This window comes from Alligator mississippiensis, chromosome 8 (genome assembly GCF_030867095.1).
Source record: "Alligator mississippiensis isolate rAllMis1 chromosome 8, rAllMis1, whole genome shotgun sequence".
Taxonomy (NCBI): Eukaryota; Metazoa; Chordata; order Crocodylia; family Alligatoridae; genus Alligator; species Alligator mississippiensis.
In genome coordinates this window covers 27,428,468-27,450,726 of record NC_081831.1, presented here as the reverse complement: position 1 = coordinate 27,450,726, position 22,259 = coordinate 27,428,468, and the positions used below count along the sequence as shown (strand labels likewise).

Genomic DNA, 22,259 nt, shown 5'->3' with positions numbered 1-22,259 from the left:
CATAAAGAGACTAGATTAGTCAGGCACGATCTGCCTGCTACGAACCCGTCCTGGTTTCCCCTCAGCATAATTTGTCCTGCCAGGCTCTCGCAAATGTGAGCCTTGATAATTTTTTCAAAGACTTTGCCAAGGATGGAGGTGAGACTGACTGGCCTATAGTTGCCCGGGTCCTCCTTCCTCCCCTTCTTGAAAATGGGGACCGCATTGGCCCTTTTCCAGTCCTCCAGGACTTGGCCCGTGCGCCACGAGAGTTCAAATATTCCCACCAGTGGCTGTGCAATGATGTTGGCCAGTGCCTTCAGTACAAAACGGCTAGTGAAAAACAGCTAGTATTCGCTTTGGATTCGGCCAATTTGGGGGACAACAATTTGATTCAAATCACTGCCCTGAATTGATTCGGCTGAATCACACAGGCCCATCCCTTGCCCGCTCTCTCAGCCCTGGCAATGGCTGCTCTGCCTGCCCCAGCTTCCTGCACTTTGGAAAAAAAAGCCCTGACTTACCAGGTGCTGTCAGGCAGGGGGTGATCCCCACTGCCCCTAACTGTGTGGGGGGCTCTGCATGAGCCTACCTTCCCCCCTGCTTCCCCAGTTCTACCCCCGCCCCCCATGGTTGCCCTGCCCCCCCCAGCTCTGGCCCTTTAAGAAAAAAAACAACAATGCCCCCCAGACTCACTGTTCCCTCCTGGCGGGGGGGGGCGATCTCTGCTGCCCCCACACTGCCCTCTGCCATATGGGAGGCTCCACACAAGCCCCCCAAAGCTCCGAGGCTGCTGCAAGATCTGGTGAGTCCCAGGGTTTTTCTCATTTTTTTTTTTCCTTAATGGGCCAGAGCTGGGGTGGGTGGGGCAGCCATGAGTGAGGCTGGGTGAGTGAGGGGAAGGCAGGGGGGCTTGTGGCAGAGCCCTCCATGCAGTGTGGGGCAGTGGGGGGAAGCAGGGATCGCTCCCGCCCAGCAACACCCGGTGAGTGGGGGCTTTTTCTTAAAGCACTGGGAGCTGGGGAGGGTGGGGCAGCCTTAGGGGATCAGGGGTGCTGGGGGAGGAGCCAGAGAATGGCACCTGGTGGGGGTCCCCCCATGGTCCCATCCCACCTCCTTCACCCCCCACCCCTCCAAGTCTGGCTGTAGCTCCCTGCTGCAGCAGGCAGGGACTGTCCGAATCATCGAAGCTCTCTGAATCTTTTCCGAAGATTTGGAGAGCTTTGAATCGATTTGGACCTTTTTATTGGTCCCCTGATTCAATTTGGATTTGGAGATTCAGTCACCAAATTGGGCCGAATTTCCTCCAGATCAAATCAGCACCTGAAGCTTTGCACAGCCCTAGTATCTTCCATTGTGAGGTAGTAGGAAAACGCACATTAGCCCATCTTAATGTGCATTAACTAAAGAGCATGGGGTGCCTGTTCATAAGCGTGGAGGCTGCTCTAACACGCTGTAATTACAGTATCTTGGAGCAGACTCGATTAATTGAGTCTGCTGGAGCATGGTAATTATTGCGCTCCAGCAGTCTCCCACGTCTTGTGTATCAGCACCCCCATGTTAAAAATGGCAGTAGAAGTGCTTGAACTAAAGCTTGTTTGAGTGTTAGTTCAAATGCCTCCACCACCATTTTTAAGTATGGGGATGCTGATACATGAGATGCTGAAGCACTTAATTAAAGTGGGTCTCAGAGTTGTTCTAATTAAAATGCCACTCCCCACCCCCGAGCATATGTAAAAGAGTGCCCACAGTTTTTAAGTGATGCTTAATGTGCATTAGCCTATTTTAATGTGTACTAACTAAATACCATGGGTTTTTTAGTGGTGCTTTAATGTGCATTAAAATAGCACATGCTCATTAAAGCACATGTGTAGACATGCCCACTGAGGCACTGTGTGGCAAAGCACCTTTGGTGTCTGCCACTTTAAGGCTGAGAGCAGGCAGCTGGCAGGTGTGGGCCTGCCCTGAGAAGGTGGGCATTTTAGATCCAAGCCCACAGCGCTGAGGCAGTAGTATGCTGCTGGCAGCTGAAAGAGCAACACCCAGCTGAGCTGCTCTTTGGAACATCCTTGGAGGTAAAGGAGAAACTATGAGGATGGTAGGAGGTTCCTGGGGGCTCAGGCGTATCCTGAGTCCCACAAAGAAGACCTGGACCTAGTGAGAGCAAGGCTCAGCCTAGAAAAGGGGCTTATTGTTTGTAGGCCTACACAGGGGCTAGGCAAGCCCCTGAGTTGGAACAGGCAGGGTTGAGGCCTGGGGCTCAGGAGAGTCCAGTTGAGACTAGAGCCATGTTATTAAGAGCTCTGGGGCTTTACACAAGCCCAGGGTGAGATGGCTGTATGGTGGGGCCCAGAAGGGGACCCCTGTTTTCTAAGGAGGGCATCTACTGCAGGGCTGAGACCCATGAACCCCGACTGGTCAGTGCAAGAGGGCCAGTGCTGGAAGTCTGAAGGGCAATTAAACCCAAATGCAAGGGGCAGGCCTGGGCCCTGATGACCTCTCTGGCACCCTGACTGGCCTGGAGGTGGGGCCAGAGTCTAAGGAGGCTGAATGTCCCCTTGATTGGGAGTGGGGGGGCATCACTGTTGAGGGGAATAAAGGCTCAGCAAGACAGTAGGCTGAGATGAAGGAGGCCGAAACTCAGCCTCTGCATGGAGGCACCCAAAGGGGTGCCAGCAAGAGGCAGCCACCAGTAGTGTGGAAGAAATCAAACTTTGCATTGTGGTTGTATCAGAATTGACAGAGCCATCTTGGTTTATTTAGAGCTATACAAGTGATCACAAGGAGGGTTCTCAAAGGAACTCTGAACTCTATAAGTTTACAAGCGTATTTATACTTTAGACAGCGAGAAAAGATGCATGGTTCAGACAGAGCAACCTTGAAGAAACAGGAAGAAGTTGATCATTCGTTTGTCACATGTAGGCAGTTTGCTTATTCAGCAAACACATTGTGTTTTGGGAACAGCTATCAGTTTCTGGTTCCCGGAAAGGAGGAGGTTAACATCTGCACACAGAGATTAATATATCAAGACAAAAGAAGGCACAAATGTTTTTCCTTATCTTAGAACATTTTGAAACACATAGTACCAGCATCTTTTTCTCTTCTCTTTCTCTCTCTTTGTCTCTCTTCTTAGTCAAGTAAGAGACCTGGTTAAACTTATTTCCACAGTAGGAGGCTGCAGCAGAAGGTCTGGTAGAGAAAGCCCAGGAGCAACATATGTCTGAGTAAGCATATGACCAAGGCAGGTAGGCCTGCATTGCTCCTGGGTATAACTTGAAACTGCACCCTGCTGGGGGAGGATGTCCTGGCAGGGCTACCTATGGTGGGGAGCTCCCCAGAAATGCCAGACCAGTTGCCTCCCCAGTGAAAGGTGGGGAGGGATGCTTTAAAACCCGAGCCCCCACACTCTGGTGGATTTCCCAGACCTAGGGACAGGCATGAGGGCCAGGCACATTTCCGGATACCTGAGCCCCATGGGGTGCAAGACCCCAGAGGCCCCAGCAAGGGGGCAGAGATGCAGAGTGGCCCGAGTGAGAAGGCATATCGGGGAGGCCCCAGGAAGGGGGCAGCTAGGCCAAGGTAAGTCTACAGATGTCTGGCCCACAGTTGGGCCAGAGGCTGATACCCTGGTAAGTCCTCAGATGTGAGGCTGAGTTTGGGTCATAAGATTAAGAACTGCCCAGTGTGAGGGCACTGTGACTGTGAGCTCCAGTGGGGAGTGACAGTGAGTCCCATGTGAGCCTTTGGAGCTCTGGTCACAGTGTGGGCCACTGGAACAATATGGATGCCATCTGCAAGGCATGGGGAAGGTCAGAGTCATGTACAGCACCTCCTGTAAGGGGGGCTGATAAGGGAAAGTCAGAGTCATGTACAGCACCCCCTGGCATCGGGGCAGTATAATGGACAGCCTCCTGTATTTTACACCAGTTTTTGGAACAACAGGCAGGCGAGGCTGGGTGAGCTGCCCTATAAAGACACATGGGTGGGCCAATGTTGAGTCCTGGCCCTGAGATGGGCCCCTCTCACACACTGATATGGATTTCCAAGTTCTCCAAGTGAAGACAAGGACTGTTTAGGCAGGTTCTGTGAGAGTCTTTAGGTACATCCTGGCATATTCCTCTCAGGTCCCATTTTGGAAACAGGAAAGAGTGATCTGATTTTGGGGGAACCCCTGAGTTTAGAGCCTTGGTACAACTGTACCTCCAGGTCTCACCTCTCATAGGCCCTGGATCTAGCTCAGTTGCCTGCCCCTGCTGATGGTGACTGAAGATAGCTTATGGTGGTTTTTGTGTGTCTAGACAAAACCAACCAACCTTGCCTCAACGATAGTGGGTGGCTGAAAAACACCTGCTAATTTTCAAAAGAAAAGTGGAAAATGTCATTGTCATTGAATTGTTTAACAAATTTTGTTCCCCTAATGAAAATAAGCCCACAGTGAGCATGTGTATGTCTATGATGGCTTAAATTTACTGCACAGTAAGTGAGAATAGGCCGGCATATACATGCGCTTTAACACCCGCACATTAATGTTGTGTGCAGACTCCCTTAGGGCTAAAGTTAGTCCTAAGTCAGTCCATACACACAGTGTTGCTGCACAGTAAGATGTCTACACATGTGTTACTGTGCATTGACTGATCAGGTGTAAATTTGATGCCTGCATGATGCAAGTATCAAATTTACGCTCAAGTCAGCATAAATCACCATATTTACTGTGCAGTATGGGCATGCACATGTAGATTTATGCTTGTACTGCGCAATAATTTTGGTTACTGCACAGTAAATGTGCACATGTAGACACACCCAGTATCATGTGGAGTTTGGAGAAGAGTGAACCTGGTTCTACCTGAATAAGTGTCCATGGTTGTGAAATCCCCAGATGGTGGTGGGAGTACCTCCTGCTCCCTGGGCCAGGCACCCCGACTCACCTGCCATGACTTGATGGAAATGTACTTGAAGGAGGGGTTCAGTTGTGTTCCTGCACTGTCCCAGGGACACTAATACTCATGGGGTCAGTTCCGCTGGTGCTGGGACTCCTCCCCTACACCCCAGTCCACTCACCCACTGTGCGGGCTATTGGGCCTCCATTCCTAATTACAGGTTCCGGCTCCTTGTGGTCTCTCATTGGGCCTCACCCTGTCAGTCTCAGGGGAGAGTGCAGGCTTATGGTTTCAGCCTGGCACTCATCCCTGCTTCTTGACCCTGCTCCATCCCTTCTCTGGGTTGAGGATGGCTGCAGAGACTCTGAGCTCCCAAAGCTGGGATAGAGCCCTCCACTGGGTGCTGTGCATGGGGAAGTATGTTCTATCTTCCCCATGCTGGTCTTGCCCTCCTCTGGCAGGTCAGTGTTGTGGGGAGCCTGTGCTGGCTGGGGCCCACCCCAGTGAGATAGTTGTCTCCCCCACTGGCTTCCCTCATACCTGGCTTCTTCTGGGGCTTTTAAATCTCCTGCCATGGTGGGAAAGGCTGACATCATCAGCTGGCCACTGACCCGCCTAATTGTCAAGTGCTTGAAAAGTCGGTGCAGTGCCAGCTTGGATGGCTCTAGCTCTGGTTCCGGCTCCCTCCTGGGTAAGTTCCCTGTGGTATTGGGGTCCCTGGGGCTGCCTTTGGGAGTGCCAGGGTCTGCACCCAATGCCTCTGACCCCTGTGAGCAGCTCCAGCCACCACAGTGGTGTTTTGGGGGTTCCCCCATTCATGTAAGGTCAGTGATAACAGCTTCTTATCTCCTCAGATAGCTATTGAATAAGTGTATCCCATCCGTCCCATACCCTCCTGTCCCAGAGGAGTTCTTTTACAATATCACCTGTGAGGGAAACTGAGTCAAATACATTGTTCATAACCCTTCCCTCCACACGTTCCATCAATGGTTGACTGCCTTCTTCTCCTGCTCAGGAACCACCACATCCCATTGCTATGGAGAGCATCAACAAGATTCCTGTGTCTGAGCACCAAGATCTGCAGCTGCTGATCTTTGTGAGGCTTCTGGTGTAGACAGTGGAATCCTGGTGTGTTTACATATGTGTAGGATGAGTAGAGGTTGGAGTCTTCTAGAACATCTGAAGTCCCAGCCTTAATGATGTCATTACCTGCTTTTAAAAGCTGAGTATGTGCAGTGAGTTGTTTGCTTGGTGCCCAAGGGAACATGGCAGTTAGGACTGTTATGCTAATGAGTTATTGTGGGTTGTTGTGATGGTTTGATTTGTATGGTCCTAGCTGTGACTGACTTTGATTGACATTGATGACAGAGTATTGACTAGATCTCCACATAGACTCAGATTCATAGACATTAGGGCTGGAAAGGACCTTGAAAGATCATGGAGCCAGCCCCCAGCCCGAAGGCAGGAAGTCAGCTGGGGTCATAGGATCCCAGCAAGATAAACATCCAGTTTTTTCTTGAAGGTGTTCAATGTAGGTGCTTGAACCACCTCTAATGGCAGGCTATTCCAGACCTTGGGGGCTCGAACAGTAAAGAAATTCTTCCTTATGTCCAGCCTGAAACTGCCTTGTAGTAGTTTATAGCCATTCGACCTTGTCATCCCTTGGGGCGCTCTGGTGAACAAACGTTCCCCCAGATACTGGTGGTTACCCCTGATAAACTTATAGGTGTCCATCAGATCACCCCTGAGCCTGCGCTTTCCAGGCTAAAGAACCCCAGGGCTCTCAGCCTGTCGTCATAAGGTCTGTTTTCCTGACCTCTGATTATGCACGTGGCTCTTCTCCGGACTCTCTCAAGCTTCTCCACATCCTTTTTGAATTGTGGGGCCCAAAACTGGACGCAGTACTCCAGCTGCGGCCTCACCAAGGCCGAGTACAAAGGGAAAAATGACATCTCAGGATTTGCTTGAGAAGCATCTATGGATGCAAGCCAGCGTTTTGGTCGCTTGCTAGCCACAGCATCGCATTGCAGGCTCATGTTCATCTTGTGGTCAATTGTGACCCCCAAGTCTCTTTCTTCCGTAGTGCTAGTGAGTGTAGCATTGCCGAGCCTATAAGGATGCTGCGGGTTTTTCTTCCCAAGGTGGAGAAAATTGCATTTTTCAGTGTTAAACACCATCAGGTTCTCGTCTGCCCATTTGCTGAGCCTGTCCAGGTCAGCCTGGATCGCCCTCCTATCTTCTGGTGTGGATGTTTTGCCCCAAAGTTTGGTGTCATCGGCGAACTTGGCCAGTCCGCTTCTGACTCCAATGTCCACATCATTAATGAAGATGTTGAACAATATGGGTCCAAGGACAGAGCCTTGAGGGACCCCACTGGTCACAGGGCACCACGATGATTGTCTTCCGTCAATTACCACACTCTGGGTCTGACCACGGAGCCAATTTCCCAGCCAGCGGATCGTGGTGGACCCAAGGCCACAATTGGCCAGTTTCACCAAGAGGTGATCATGGGATACCAGATTGAAGGCTTTTTGGAAGTCAAGATGCATGACATTAATCTCTTCTCCCTTGTCCAGGTGATAGGTCACCTGGTCATAAAAGGAAATGAGATTGGTCAAGCAAGACCTACCCTCAACAAACCCATGCTGGCTATCCCTCAGGATGTTGGTGTCGGCCAGTCCATTAAGGATGGCCTCTTTAACAAACTTTTCTAAGACCTTCCCCAGGATAGAGGTCAGGCTGATGGGCCTATAGTTTGCCAGATCCACTTTCCTCCCTTTCTTGAAGATAGGTACCACATTGGCCTTCTTCCAGTCTTCAGGCACTACACCAGAGCACCGGGAGTTCTCAAAAATCTGTGCCAGAGGCTGGGCTATGATACCTGCCAGCTCCTTGAGTATCCTGTGGTGTAGTGTCAGGGCCAGCTGACTTGAAGGTATCCAGCCTCTCAAGGTGTTCCTTCATGAGGTCAGCATTGATGGAGGACAGGGAGTCTCCCTCACCTGGACCTTCCTGTCTTGTAGTGGGCATGATTGACAGGTGGTGCGATTTGGAAATTATAAAGCCTGTCCATTGTAGGGGTTGGGGCAGCTTTTTGGGGTCATCGTCAATGGGGTTGGAGCTCGCTGAGACTTGCTGTGTCTCATGCTATCTCCCTCTTTGATTGGTGTGTGTGACCTGAGCTTGAATATAACTCGCATACAATTGACTAAGCATTTGAGTTGTGTTGGTTGCATGAATGATGCATGCCCCTGGCAACAGGGGGGGCATTGCGGGAGTGTGGTGGTGGCAGCAGGAGTGGTGGGAGTGCAGTGGTGGTAAGTGGAGGAGCTCCCGCAGATGCTGCTGGTGCTGTCAGTGGTGGTGGTAGGGATGGTGAGCGCTGACCAAGGGTCAGCGACCACCCACAGCTGCCGCTGGCAGAGTCATTGGTGGCCACTGGGGATTGTGGACTACCTGCAGATGCCGCTGGTGTTATCAGTGGTGGGGTGGCGAGTAGTGACTGCCACTGACCTTCTCGGTGGTGCCTTTTTGTAGGGAGGTGCACTGCCATGCTCAGGAGGTGCATGTGTACCTGTGTGTACAACCTACGTATTGCCCATTTGGTTGTTTGGGACCCAGCATTTGTTGTTGAGCAAGTGAGAACAGTGTATGTGGGACAGTGTTTGGGAGCAATGACAGGAGGGTCTTCTTCACCTGAGCACTTGCCAGCCACTCAACTATGTCATCACATTGCATTGGTTGGGTAAAGTATCACCCCTCCCTTTTCTGAGGTGCTTAGTACCCAGCTGTGGGAGGGAACAGCATAGAAATCCTCATGGATGTGAGGCTACAGAGCAGGCCTTCCCTGCCCGTCAGCTCTCTAGGGTGATATAGTCTGCCACCTAGAAGGTGACAGACTGCAGGCCTGTGTGAAGTGGCTAGTATTCGCTTCAGATTCAGACTCAACTGATTCAGGGGACAGTGATTTGACTTGGTGATTTGAATTACAGTCCTGAATTGATTCAGCTCCCACGAACCTGCTGAATCTCTGAATCGAACAAACCCCATCCCCATCCTGCTCTCCCAGCCCCATGAATGGCTGCTCTGATCCAGCATCCCAGCTCTTAAAAAGCCCATGCACTCAACAGCTGCTGCCAGGTTGGGATGGGGGGGTGCAATCCCCACTGCCCCCCACTACACCGCACTGCATGGAGAGGTTTGTCATGAGCCCCCATCCCCTGCCCGCTCTCCCAACCCCAGCTCCTGGCTCTTTGAAAAAAACCCAAAAAACCCCACACTCACCAGATCCTGCCAGGCAGGGGAGGGGTGATCCCTGCTGCCCCCCACTGCTCTGAGCTGCATGTGGGGTGCTCTGCCACAAGTTCCCAGAAGCCCTGAGGCCACTGCAGCAACTGGTGAGTGTGGGACTTTTTTTTTTTAAAGAACTGGGAGTTGGGGCTGGGTGGAGCAGCCATGGGGGGGGGCTGGGAGAGCGGGCAGGGGGATGGGAGCTCGTGGCAGAGCCCCCCCCCACAGCATGGGGCAGTGGGGGGCAGTGGGGATTGCCCCCCCCCCCAACCTGGCATTATCTAGTGAGTGGGTGCTTTTTTTTTTTTTTCTAGTTTTTTTTTTTTAAGAACCGGGAGCTGCAGCTGGGCGAATAGCTATGGGGGGGGGGGGGGGGGGGGGAGGCTGAGCTTCAAATCGATTTAGACCTTTTTATTGGCCTCCTGATTCAATTCAGATTTGGAGATTGGGCCGCCAAATCGGGCCAAATCTCCTCTGAATTGAATCTGGACCTGAAGCTTTGCACAGCCCTAACAGACTGGTGTTGAGTTCTTTAACTGTATATTCTCTGTATAGTGTTTATAATGCTGTCGTTATAGTACTTTGTTGTAGTTGTTTCTTGTCATAATATATTCTTGTTATTAACTTTACACAAGTGTGTGTATAGTTTTCACTGGTAGTGTTCGCACCTCTGGTCAGGGCTGGGCAGTAGGCCAGTTTCCAGAGAGAACTTCTCCAAGTTTCACTTGGAGAACTTCTTCTGTGACTGCTGCCCCTCTGGTGTCTCTCTTGCACCCGGTCCTTCTTCAACGAGGTGGTGCTTTTCACCGAAGGAATCATGCCAACTGGATGGGCGTCAAGCCAATGGTGGTTTGGTCTTGCTGTCTTGACCACAGCTTGCCTCAAGGGGAATCTCACTTCCGAGTGGGCTCAGTTGGTATTTGTCCGGCCGTCCCTCCTGCTTCAATTAGTAGCCTTCTCTCCCTCAAGGCTGGCAAGCTGTATATGCATAATGTAGTGCCCACTGCAGTGCCTCTGAGTAGGGTGCTTTGTTCTTATGCCTCTTCTCCCTCTCTCTTATTTTCCTCGGGAAAAAAAAAAAAAAAGACTGGGGAGGAGAGGGAAGTGGAATTGCTGTGGCCGTGGTTCCTGCTCCTGCTCTGGCTGCCCAGCAGGAGGTAAGTTTCCCCCACGGGGGGGCTGTTTATGGAGTTTGGGGCCCACAGGGACTACCTTCTCCCCTTCAGGAGCCTGTGGGGGTGCCTAGCTGCCACAGACCTCCCCCCTTAAGTTGCCTTGTGGCGTCTGGACCCCTCAAGGGACTTCTTGCAAAGCCTGATGCTTTTCATGAATGTGACATGCTTCCTCCTCCAACTTGTCTGGGCTTCCCCATCTGGAGAGAAAATCAGCTATGAAATTATCTTTGCCTGGGTGGTGTATAACTGTAAACTTGAAGGGCTGCAATGCCAAGGCCCGGTGAGTGATCTGGGAGTTTTCACTTTGTTTCCAAGTTAACCATTGAAGTGGGGTGTGATCCGTCACTACCACGAATTCTCATCCCATCAGGTAATATTTAAAATACTCTATGGCCCAACGTATTGCCAGGCACTCCCTCTTGACCATGGCATACCTGATGCGACTGAGCTTCCGACTGGTGAAGGTGATCGGGTGCTCTTCTTCCCTGCATCTTTGAAGTAAATCCACCCCTAGTGCGTGGCCTGTTGCATCTGTTTGTCAAAATTAGGGGGTGTACACTATGACATCGTGATGTATCGCCTCCTTCAATTCTTTGAAGCTCCTTCTCATGTCTAGTGTCCATTTCAACAGCACTGCAGGCCCCCCTCCCAGCGCATCTGTGAGGGGTGTGGAGAGACTTGCAAAATGTGGTATAAACCATTGATAATAATGAGTCCCAAGAAGGAGCGTAGCTGTTTGCAGGTATGAGGTTCCTGAAATCGTCTTATGGCTTCGATCTCGTCGGTCAGGGGGCGTATTGTTCCCCTGCCTACCCGAAACCCTAGGTATGCCATTTCTCACCCTGCTAACTTGCATTTCTTGGAATTGGCAGTCAGACCCGCTGCTTGGAATTCTCCCAGGACAGCTTTCAGGGCTTCAAGGTGCTGGTGCCAACTGGGAGTAAATATAATGATATCATCGATATATGCTGCTGCATACGATGTGTGCAGTGCAAGCAAGGTGTCCATCAGCCTCTGGAAGGTGGCTGCTGCTCCGTTTAGGCCAAAGGGCATACATATAAACTCAAACCCCAAGAGGTTCCAAAAGCGGTCTTGGTGCTATCCACAGGGCGCATTGGGATTTGCCAGTACCCTTTGGCCAGGTTGAGAGTAGATATGTACCGTGCTTCGCCGATCCTCTCAATGTGGTGGGTAATGTCGAAGGAAAGGTGTCGAAGGTCATCAAGGCATTTAGCTTCCTAAAGTCTACACACAGATGCAGTGACCCATCGGGTTTGGCCACCAGCACAATGGGGCTACGCCAAGGGCTCCGGGATGGTTGTATAATTCCCTGTCTCTGCATCTTCTTTATCTCCTGTCGTATTTCCTGCTGCCAATGCTGGGGTATCGGCCTCCACCTTTCCCTAACCAGCGCACCAGGGGGAGTTCTGATCTCACGTTCAATTCCCATCACTCATCCCGGGGTTTCTTGGAACACTGCCCAGAAATCCTCTAAGTCCAACAGCTCCTGTTGTTGCTGACTATCCAGCTCTTTCCTTGTTTGCACTGACTCTTCTCCTGTGGATTCACTTAACTCGAGGCTGGACAGTCCTAGGACTTTCCCCACCTCCTCTTCTTGTGCCATCCAGCCCTGTGGGGTTTTCTACTCCTTAAGAAGGTTCACATGATAAATTTGGTGTTCCCGGCTGTGGCCTGGCTTAAGCAATTCATAATCTACTGGACCCACTTGTCGAACTACTGTAAACGGGCCTTGCCACATTGTGAGATGCTTGCTCGAGGATGCCGGAAGCGACACCAAAAACATATCTCTGGGCTGGGAGGTCTGGGCTCTTGTCTTCTTATTATAGTGGGTTTTTTGTTGCTCTTGAGCGGCCCTCAAATTTTGGCCCACGATCCGTTGGGCCTTGGTGATCCGGTCCTGCAATTCTTGGCGGTATCTTTCCACAGATATTCCTAACCCTACCAGCCATTCCCATTCTTCCCTGATGACCTGTAACAAACCCCAAGGGTTGTGGCCGTACACTAACTGGAACAGGAAATACTGCGTTGACTCTTGGGGGGCATCCCTCAAGGCAAACAACAACAGTGTTAAGATGGTATCCCACCTCTGGGGGTTTTCCTCCGAGAACCGCTTGAGCAACCGCTTGATCATCACATTTAATCTCTCCACTAGACTGTTCGTCTGGGGATGGTACAGTGATGTCTTTAACTGGGTGATGCTAAGAGTTTTACACAGGGCTTTCATCATGCCAGACATGAAATTCGTCCCCTGGTCAGTGAGTATTTCACGTGGTATGCCAACCTGTGCTATCCATTTAAGCAGTTCTTCTGCTACTCGCGTTGCTGTAATAGACCTAAGTAGGACAGCCTCCGGGAACTGGGTGGCATAATCCACTAAAACCAATATATATTGATAACCATTGTGTGACTTCGGGAGAGGTCCCACTATGTCCAGCACAGTTTGGGAGAATGATGTCTCTATTATCGGCATAGGGTGCAATGGCACCCTAGGTGGTCTCCACTCCTGAGCCCTTTGGCACTCTGGGCGAGCGGCCCCCAAACCTTCCACGTCTTCTTGCAGACGTGGCCAAAAGAATTCTTGGACCAGCCTAGCCTGGGTCTTGGTGCATCCCAAATGGCCTCCTATTGGGGAGTCATGAGCCAATCTCCACACGGAGAGGCCGAGTGAGGACAGGACCACTAACTGTCTCCCTTTCAAGGCGCCTGCCTTGACCCGTTGGACCCGCTATAATAACCCCCCGATTACCTCAAAGTTGGAATGACTTCGCGACGTTCCTTCCCCGGAGTCTTCAGTCCATAGCTGCTGGAGTTCTGGGTCTTTTTGTTGGGCCTGACGGAACTGAGCTGCACTAACCCCCTGCTCCAGGTTAATACTGCCTGATGCCACTTCCCTCTGGTGAGATGGGCTTTCACCAGCCCAGCCTTCTCCCCTCCGGAGCCGCTTCCTTTCTTCCTCTGTAGCTCGTACCCATTCGAGCACTCTGTAGAATGGTCCCCATTCTCTTCTGAGGATCATTTCACAGGCTAAGGCAGGTGCCAGTCCAACCCGCAGTTCGCCACAGAACTCCATCACCCTAAACGGCAGATAACAACTCCGAAATGCACCTCACCGCCCAGTATACACGTCATTGTTATGGGTCCAGCCTCTTTCCCCCCTGTCCACGGGGCAAGATCTGCGCAGAGTAGGGACTGGGAACACCCCATATCCAGGGTTTGCTCTGACTGCATTGCCCCTGATCCAGGCGGTTACCACGGGGCAGTTCCATCTTCCTTCTTGTGCGATGAGCCCAAAACTACAATCCATGGGCTCTCCCCTTTCCATCTCTTTGCCTTTCTCACGGGGCGGGGTATATACAGCTGGCCCACAGCCCAGCTCACTCAGGCCCAAACCACATTCCCGGGAGATGTGCCCCGTTTGCCCACAGTGATAGCACACCAAACCTCTCGATGCCTCTCTTCATGGACCCAGTCTGCCTTTCCCCTTCACTCGCCAGGCTCTCCTTCAAGGCCCATGAGCCTCACCCGTACCCTCTCTCACTTTCTGAGTTAGTGAAGGCCACCAGCCAGGTGGAGGGCCTCCTCGCTGGTCTGCGGTTGGTGTCTCCATACCCACCTCTGGGTGTCTTCTTCCAAGTCCCAGAAAAACTGCTCTAATAAGATCTGGTCCATCACCCCCTCCCGGTCAAACCTTCTGGCCGGTAACCATTTATTTAGTGAATCCCGAAGAGACTGCAACAAGCCGTGGGGCCGCTTAGCTTCTTTTGGTTTTTGTGCTCTACATGCCTGCCTGTGACTTTCTGGGGAAATTTCCAACTTATAGAGGATCGCCACCTTGACAGCCTCATAATCTCGGGTGTCCTCCCTCGACAGGGCCCAGTAGGCGGCTTGGGCCTGATCTATCACCAAGGTGCCTAACTGGTGGCCACACTGACTGTGATCCAGCCCTGTCTGGATAGCGGTCCTCTCAAAGGCTTTTACGTAAGCTTCAGGATCATCTTCCCATGTCATTCGGGGCATCTTGAATAGGGCAGCATTGCGCTGTGTCCACTCTTGCTCGTGTGCCCCTTGCAACTGTTGCACCTTAAGCACTTGCCATATGGCCTGAATAGCCTGTGTAAGTAGTTCCACGTGGGCTCTCGCTGGTGGTTGCATCTCCACTTGCCCCCGGGTCAGGATCTCTGTCCCACTGATGCCGAAAAATTCCCAGCCAATGCACCACTGTGATGAAACACAGTTAATTACTCAATTAATTGAGTCTGCTCAGATATACTGTAATTACAGCTTGTTGGAACGGCCTTGCTGTGTGTGTATAGGTGCCCTTTGTGTTTGTGGAGAGTGTCAGGGGAGTCTTTGTCCCAGAGAACATCTCTTTTCAGGACCTGTTTTCCAGAATGGCTGGGTTCTATTCTCTTCATAGATGAAACTGGTTAAACACATGGTTTCTCTCTCTCTTTCCCCCCCAAAAAAACACTCATATGTGTTTATAACATTTAATAGCAGGGTTGACTGATTCAGCTTGCGCTGGAGGGATAATGCCCTGAGATAATAAGATGGAGGATTGCTGAGGAGTTGGACTTGTACTGGGAGTAGGACAATTTGGTAAAAAACAGTGGTGCCCACTTTTGGCTCCATGGGCCAGAGGAGTGATGGCAAAAGTGTCTGTGCCCACATCCATTCCTTGAGCCTTCTGGAATGCGTGTAGCTAAGGACTGCTTTGACTGCAGCTGTGCACCAGAGCAGGCCTCTCTACCCCAGCCACAGCCCCAGGTGTACTGGATTGGGTGATCCCTTCCCTAGTCCCACTTGCACTGGATCTGACCCTCTGCCTCAGCCCCACCCATGTGCACACCAAATCATAGATTTCATAGACATTAGGGCTGGAAGGGACCTTGTGAGATCATTGGGTCCAGCCCCCTGCACAAAGGGCAGGAGTCAGCTAGGATCAGATGACCCCAGCAAGATAAGCATCTTGGTATCCAGAGTAGGTTCTTGCACCACTTCTGGGGGGAGTCTATTCCAGACTCTGGAGACTTGGGTTGTGTGTAGATGAAACAAAATTTCCCATTTACATCAATGCAACTGCGTTTGTGTTTGCATGACCCGGGATTTCCCGTCACTTTAAAGTCCATTTAGTACCTTAAACTAACACTACTCAGAGATGTTTTAGTTTGCGGAGCTTTCCTGTTACCCTGCTTCAACTGAATTTTGTTCATGAAAAGAACCAGAGACTCCAAAAATTTCTAATTAATCCCCTTCACCATGAGGGGACACTGCGTTTCAGCCTCTAGCCAGCAGGTGTCGCTGTGTGTGTGTGTGTGTGTGTGTGTGTGTGTGTTTGTTTGTTTGTTTGTTCTGGGTTTTGGTTTTGTTTGTTTTTTTTTACCCTCCTTCACCCCTCCCTCCTTCCTCACAGCACCTCACAGTTCAGGTTGGAATGTGTGCGCTTGCTTGCTGAGGCCAATTTATTATTATTTTAAAATGGGGGAGAGAAATAATCATATAATTTTCTACCCCCTCTTTATTGTTCACCCCCAACCACCTATAGCCTATGTCCTCTCCCCCCTTGCCCATGTACCCTCCTGTACTCCTGTCCCATCAGGTACCCTCCATTTGCAACCCCCACACTGTGATGCCAATGCAGTGGCCATAGCTCCTGATGACAGCTGCAGTATCAACAAAATGGTAAGTTTTTTGCAAGTAGTTTGAAACTTTGGAGGAGTGAGTGGTTACATGACTTCTTTCTGTGCGGGCCGGGAGCGGTCCGAGGCTTTCAGGGGTGCATGGCGGGCTGTGGCCGGGAGCCCGCAACGGTAGGGCAGGTACTTTTGCACAACGGACTAGAATTAGGCACGGACTCATAGCGATTAATTAAAGATTGTTTTACTTACACCGTAGGTGGTCACGGTGCAGGCAGGAAAAACTTTCTTGAGTTGCAGTTACAGACAAACACAAGTGGAGTTTGCTAGGCTCCACCGAAGACACACACACGGAGTTTGCTAGACTCCGCGAAAACAAACACGACAGAGCTCTGGATACCCTTGATGAGCGCGCAAAAAACCGTAGATACGTCTTAAGAATTTAACGAATGAGACGGGAAGAGGTTGGTGGTTGATCAGGCCGCCGAACTCCTTTGAGACACACGCAAAGTTTCTATTACTCTGCCGCGTGCTCAGAGTCCCCACGGGATGGTTGTGGAGTCCTCTACAATTGGGGTGGAAACTGCTCAAACCTTTTATATGACTAGCAAGCCAATCGCTAGCCGGCACGTGGGAATAATTTAGAAATAGCCAATAGTGGGAAACAAATTTACATACGGGTGGCGGGAACTCCTTTGCACCGGGGTTTTCTCTCTGCAGCTGAGAATTGCACCGTGCAAAGAAAGCTCCATGTGGTGGGAAATAATTCTGCAGTGCCGAAGTGCACACACAATCATTGCGGGAGTCAGTGCTGTTATTGTTTCAGGCAGGAGGGGCGGATGCACTCCTCCGCTCGATTCTCCCTTCCGTCGGCAAGAAGGCGTGGTCGCCGGAAGCGACGCTGCGTCGGTGGGCGGGGTCGCTGGCTGAACTCTCGCATGTTCCTCCGAAGCTCCACCCTTATCTTTCAGTTCTTCCACGCGGTCTCCCTCTTGCTCGGCGCCATCTTGGAGTGGCGTCTCAAGATTTTCTTTCGCAGCCGTCTCTTTAGCCGCTTGAACGGCCATACGCAGCTGGGCTCTCAAACTTGCATTTTTCTGTACTAAATCGGTTACTATACGAAACATTGCAGTTAACATTTTCCCCTTGTCGTACCTTGGGGCTACCCTTCCAACTGTGGCGCGTTCCTCCGTCTCCAAATCTTCGCGGAGCTCGGATGGAAGCTCGCAACTCCTCAATTTAGACGCCACCGTGAAGGGGCTGAACCAGTCAATCTGAGAATTGCACCGTGCAAAGAAAACTCCATGTGGCGGGAAATAATTCTGCAGTGCCGAAGCGCACACACAATCATTGGGTCGTGACACTTTCAATATTGCAAACCTACTGAACTTCATTACATTCCATTTCAGAGCCATGATCAAAAGTCCAAGGGCAGCAGGACACTGCCTGCCAGATCTGACACCCAGGGTATGCAGCATCTTGGGTGATATTTAGGTAATATGTCCCACCAACCTTGTGTGTGTGGGGAGGGGGGGAGTGGCAAAAATCCAGTTTTTCGACTGTGCACCAAGTTCCTCCTCCTCTTCCTTTTCTTCCCTTTTCCTCCCTCCTTGTAGAAAACTGCTGGGGGTGGAACTTGCTGGGGACGGCAACCAGCCCAGAGCCCAGTGGAAAGAGAATGGAGTGAAGATCCTGAACAATTTTTTTACATTTTGTATTTATTGTATTGCATTGTGAAGTTGCATATAGTTATTGTTGCTGCAGCATTTTCAGTAAAATGTTTTATTTTTGTTTTATATATGTGTCATGTTTTCTTTGGGGTGGTTGGGTTGGTTTTCGGAGACCGCACCCACCTCATCTTGGTGGGGATGCTGTGCTTGGGGGGGATTTTGTGGAGTCATGGCATTACTGGAAAAAGTTGCAAAGAGTTGCTGGGTGGACCATTATTGGAGGGAGGGAGGTTGAATGTTTGTTAAGTGCTAGCTAGGGTGCGGTGCAGCCAGCATGTCTTGTAAGAAAAAAGACTAAACAACCCCACCACCCCCAGTGGCAAGCAGGCAATCTGCAAAACTTGTCCATGCATGGACCTCCCAGGGCTTTTAGCCTTTAGCAGGGTGGACTGTTATTGTATAGAGGGTGGTCAATGCTTGGCCAGTGCTAGTGTGCAGCCAGCATTTTCTTGCAAGAAAGAAGACTAAGTAAACCCACCCACAAAGCTTAATTAGGGAGGGGTCCCCTCAAGTGGGGGCCCCCAGGCATGGTTGGGGCCCCCTCAGGTGGAGTTGAATGGCCCAACTCATCTGGCTGGCTGAGTCAGGCCATGCTACTCTCCATTTCACTTTGTAACTTTAGAATCTTTGCTGGGAACAAAGCTCAGGGAGGGAGGGAGGGAAGGGGTTCCCAGATGGGTGGGTGGGTGGGTAGGGGAGAGGGATGGAGGGAGACATCCTGGCACCCCCTTCTTGGTTACTGAACATGTCCCATCCCAGCAGGAAGATGGTTGGGTCAAGGGGGGGCATGCATGGACCCCCAGGGGACCCCCAGGCATGGTTGGGGCCCTTTCAGGTGTAGATGAATGGCCCAACTCAGCTAGCTGGCTGAGTTGGGCCATGCTACTCTCCATGTCACATTGTAACTTTGGTGTCTTTGCTGGGAACAAAGCTGAGGGAGGGAGGGGGCCCCCAGGTGGTTGGGTAGGGGAGAGGGATGGAGGGAGGCAGCCTGCACCCCCTTTCCGGTTATTGAATATGTCCCATCCCAGCAGGAAGACGGCTGGGTCAGGGGTGGGGGGCTGGCATGGTCGCAAAGGGTGCCCCCTCAGGTGGGGCCCCCAGGCATGCTCTGCTAGGTTCAGGGGAGAAACTCAAGCCTCATCAGCTTCCTTAGTGGAAGGAAGCCTCAGTTTCTGCCACTGCAGTGGTCCTGGCTCCCCAGGAGGAGGGCAAGAAGCTTGCTTTGTGGCCAGCAATGACTGCAAAGTTACAAGGGTGCAATGGAGAGGTGTAAGGCAGAGGGCAAGCAGGGTGAAGAGGCTACTACCCAGAACATGGAGGTCTTGGCCAGCAACCAAGAAGAAGGCCTCCGCAATTCAGAGGAGAAACTCAAGCCTCATCAGCTTCTTCAGTGGAAGCCCTCCTCCCCTGTGACCCAGGCCATCTGCAGCAAAGAATGAAATGCATTTTTATAACTTGTTCAGTTCATACTGATGCAGGACATGGCCAGTAACCAGGAGGAGGCTGAGAAGACTATATGAAGTGGGCCTGGAGAACTTGTGCAAATCAAGCTGATGCTTGGGTCAAAATGCCTCAGCTTCTGCCACTGCAGTGGTCCTGGCTCCCACGGAGAAGGGCAAGAAGCAGGCAGGATTTTTCCCACCCAGCAAGAAGCTTTCCCCCAGCAGTGATTCCAAAGTTACAAGTGTGCAATCGAGAGGTGTATGGCAGACAGCAAGTGGGGAAAAGAGGTCTTGGCCAGCAACCAAGAAGAAGGCATCCGCAATTCAGAGGAGAAACTCACCAGGAGGAGGAAGTAATACAAGTTCAGGAACCAGGAGGTGGGCATTTTCTTCACCCCCTCCTCCCCCCAGGGAAAGAGGCAGGGAGGGTGGGTGCATAATCACCTGCCTTGCGCTCAGTATCTGTTTTCTCATCGTAAGGAATCAAACTATAATTATAAGTCACAGGGCAAGTGGGGTGAATAGCCTACTACCCAGACCACAGAGGTCATAGCAGAAGGGCGAGAAGACTATATGAAGTGTCATATCATATAGGGTCATATTTAGGAGCACAGATTGCTTTGTTTTTCAGAAATGATTCAAAAGTTACAAGGGTGCAATGGAGAGGTAGGTGCAGAGGTAGGTAAGTGGGTTGAAGAGCCCATGGGCCTGGGCCTACTGCAGGGTCTTGGGCAAATTAACACCCCCCTGCACAGAGCCAATCCCGCATGCCACGGCAGTGGGGGAAAGGAGTTGGCAAGTGTCCAGATGCGAGGCTGGTGGTGGCACTGAGGAGTTGCCCTGTCCACTCTGCCCATCTCTGCGGGTCCCCCAAAGCTCTGTGCTTGGGGTGGTTGCTTGTATTGGCACTCCCTGGGGACTACCCTCAGGGCACAGACAAGTGTCAGATGTCACTTACCAAAGGTGGCATGTAGCACATCGCCATGTCCTATTTCGAGTCACATGTCACAGAGGCGTGGGGATCAAATAACACTCAAAGCTTCACTGCACCCTGTAGTCTTCTCAAACCCTGGATTTGCATTGCTGTGCCTCCCAGGGGCAAGTTTTGTTACTGGGATGAGTCGTTCTCTGCCCCTGCTGTGCTGTGATCCCTCACCTGCCTCAAACCTCCCTCAATGATACTGTGAACACGCACCCTGAGCTCTGCTCCCCCAATTTATAGTGGTTGAGAAGGGCAACCCTCCCCGTCTGGCAGCCTCATTTTGGTGTGGAAAAAAACCCCAGACAGTCTGGCACTGGGCTGGAAAAGAGCACGAAAAGAAGGTGGAAAAGTTTGCAAAGTCCCTTGGTTTGTGTGCAAGCAAAGTAGGTTTTAAACCCCACGCTGCCTGTCGCCCCACACAGCCTCCCTTTGGTGTTCCAAAACAAAGGAGACAGTGCCTGGCACCTGGCTGGAAAGGAGCACGAAAATAATTTTGAAAAAGCACATTTTCAAAGTTTTGATCTAGAGAAAATGCAAGAAAGGGTTGTGCAGAGTGAGCCAAAGAGCCTGAAGGCATGACCCCCTGACTTTTCAAAGTGGCTGGTGGCTTGCAAAAAAGCAAGCCAGTCTGCTGTGGGGTGACACACCATCCAGTCACTGCAAAATGCTGGTGTGCAGGCTGGCACTTGTGTGTTGCAACCCAACCAGGCAGCCCCCCTGTTTACCTGTGCAAGAGAGATTGCCAGCCCCTCCCTCATGGCACCCTGTAGGAAGCAGCAGGAAAACCAGAGGGAAATGAACCCAAACAATAAACGAAATCCATCTTCACAACCAAGCAGTGTAAGGGTGGATATGGAGGCAGATACAGGAAGCCAGGAAACCATGAGGTTTTATTGTTTGCAACACAGTATTATAAGCAGTTACTTGTGCTTCTTTGTCTTCACCCCCATGGCCCTGAGCCCTGTCTCCCAGAAATGCAGTGGCACCCTCCTGGCCCTACTGGCAGCCATATGGCCCTCCTGTGACCCCACTGAGTTAGGGGGAACAGGTTCAGCTGTAATTCTCTGCTCATCTTGCACACAGGCAAGACGAACGGATCAACTTTTCCCTGTGGGCATCATATCCCTTTATTTAGGTAGTTCTGCACACTCTGAAAGGCATCCTTGAAAGTGTCATATGACCTCTGGTGTGTACTTGGTAGCCGTGTTGGTCTGAGACAAAAAGACATACAAAAAACTAGAACTCTTGGTTCCAAGATGATACTTTTTATTAGACCAACTGGAAAATGGCAAGAAAATTGTCCTTTTCTGCAAGCTTTCAGGAATCAAAGTCCCTTCGTCAGACTCTGGGAAAAGTGTAGATGGTACAAGATAGTAAAAAGTCCCCATAGGTCAGAAATAAACTTCATTTTGAGTAGCTCTTTGATGTGTTGGTCAGGTAGAAACATGGAAGATGCCGAATTACAGCTGATTTTGGATTTAAACTTAATTGCAGAACAACAAGGAAGTTTTTTTTGCCTCCCTACCTACCATCTGACACCTCCAGGGAAGGAATTCTACCTGATCAACACATCAAAGAGCTACTCAACACAGCTCACAAAGACATTCTCATGGACCCAGAGGGACAGACTTCCATCTTCAGCTCCCTCTGTGCAAAAATGAAGTTTATTTCCGACCTATGGGGACTAGAACAAGAGTTTTAGTTTTTTGTATGTCATATGACCTCTGTAATTCAACATGGGACTTGTCGACCGCTTCTTTCAAATTCCGAATGGTGTCATGCAGTTCCTCGAGGATGGTATCTGCCTTATGCAGTGACTCATGGAGTTCATCCCGCCAGGCATCTTTACATTCCATTCTGGCTACTGAGGACTCCACCAAAACTTCAAGTGAGGTTTCACAGAACTGTTTCTGCTGGCTGTGAAATCTCTGCAGTGCTCTGCTGTAGTGTGAGCGGGGCACTGTCCCTGGCAGCCATGGGTCGTGGTGGCTGATAAACAAAGAAAAAAGCAAAAGTTGCCTTCTCCCCAAGAGGAGGAAAGTACACCCCTCTCCCCGTCCCCACCATGCAGTGCACAAAAAGCCAGCAGGCATGGAAACAGACCCTGCAACACAGGGGCATCAC

At 51.0% G+C, this 22,259-nt stretch overlaps 1 long non-coding RNA gene across 3 annotated transcripts; it reads left to right on the top strand.

The window, feature by feature from the left end:
- The first annotated feature begins 1,948 nt into the window (after positions 1–1,948).
- On the top strand, positions 1,949–17,774 carry LOC102576608 (uncharacterized). 3 transcript variants are annotated; one of them, XR_009463903.1, is made up of 4 exons: positions 1,949–2,054; positions 15,942–16,024; positions 17,388–17,472; positions 17,595–17,774. It is a non-coding gene; the product is annotated as an uncharacterized LOC102576608 (long non-coding RNA). The 3 variants fall into 3 exon arrangements; XR_009463902.1 differs by lacking the exon at positions 15,942–16,024 and having other exon boundaries at positions 1,950–2,054; XR_002090973.2 differs by lacking the exon at positions 1,949–2,054 and having other exon boundaries at positions 10,437–16,024.
- The last annotated feature ends 4,485 nt before the right edge of the window (positions 17,775–22,259 follow it).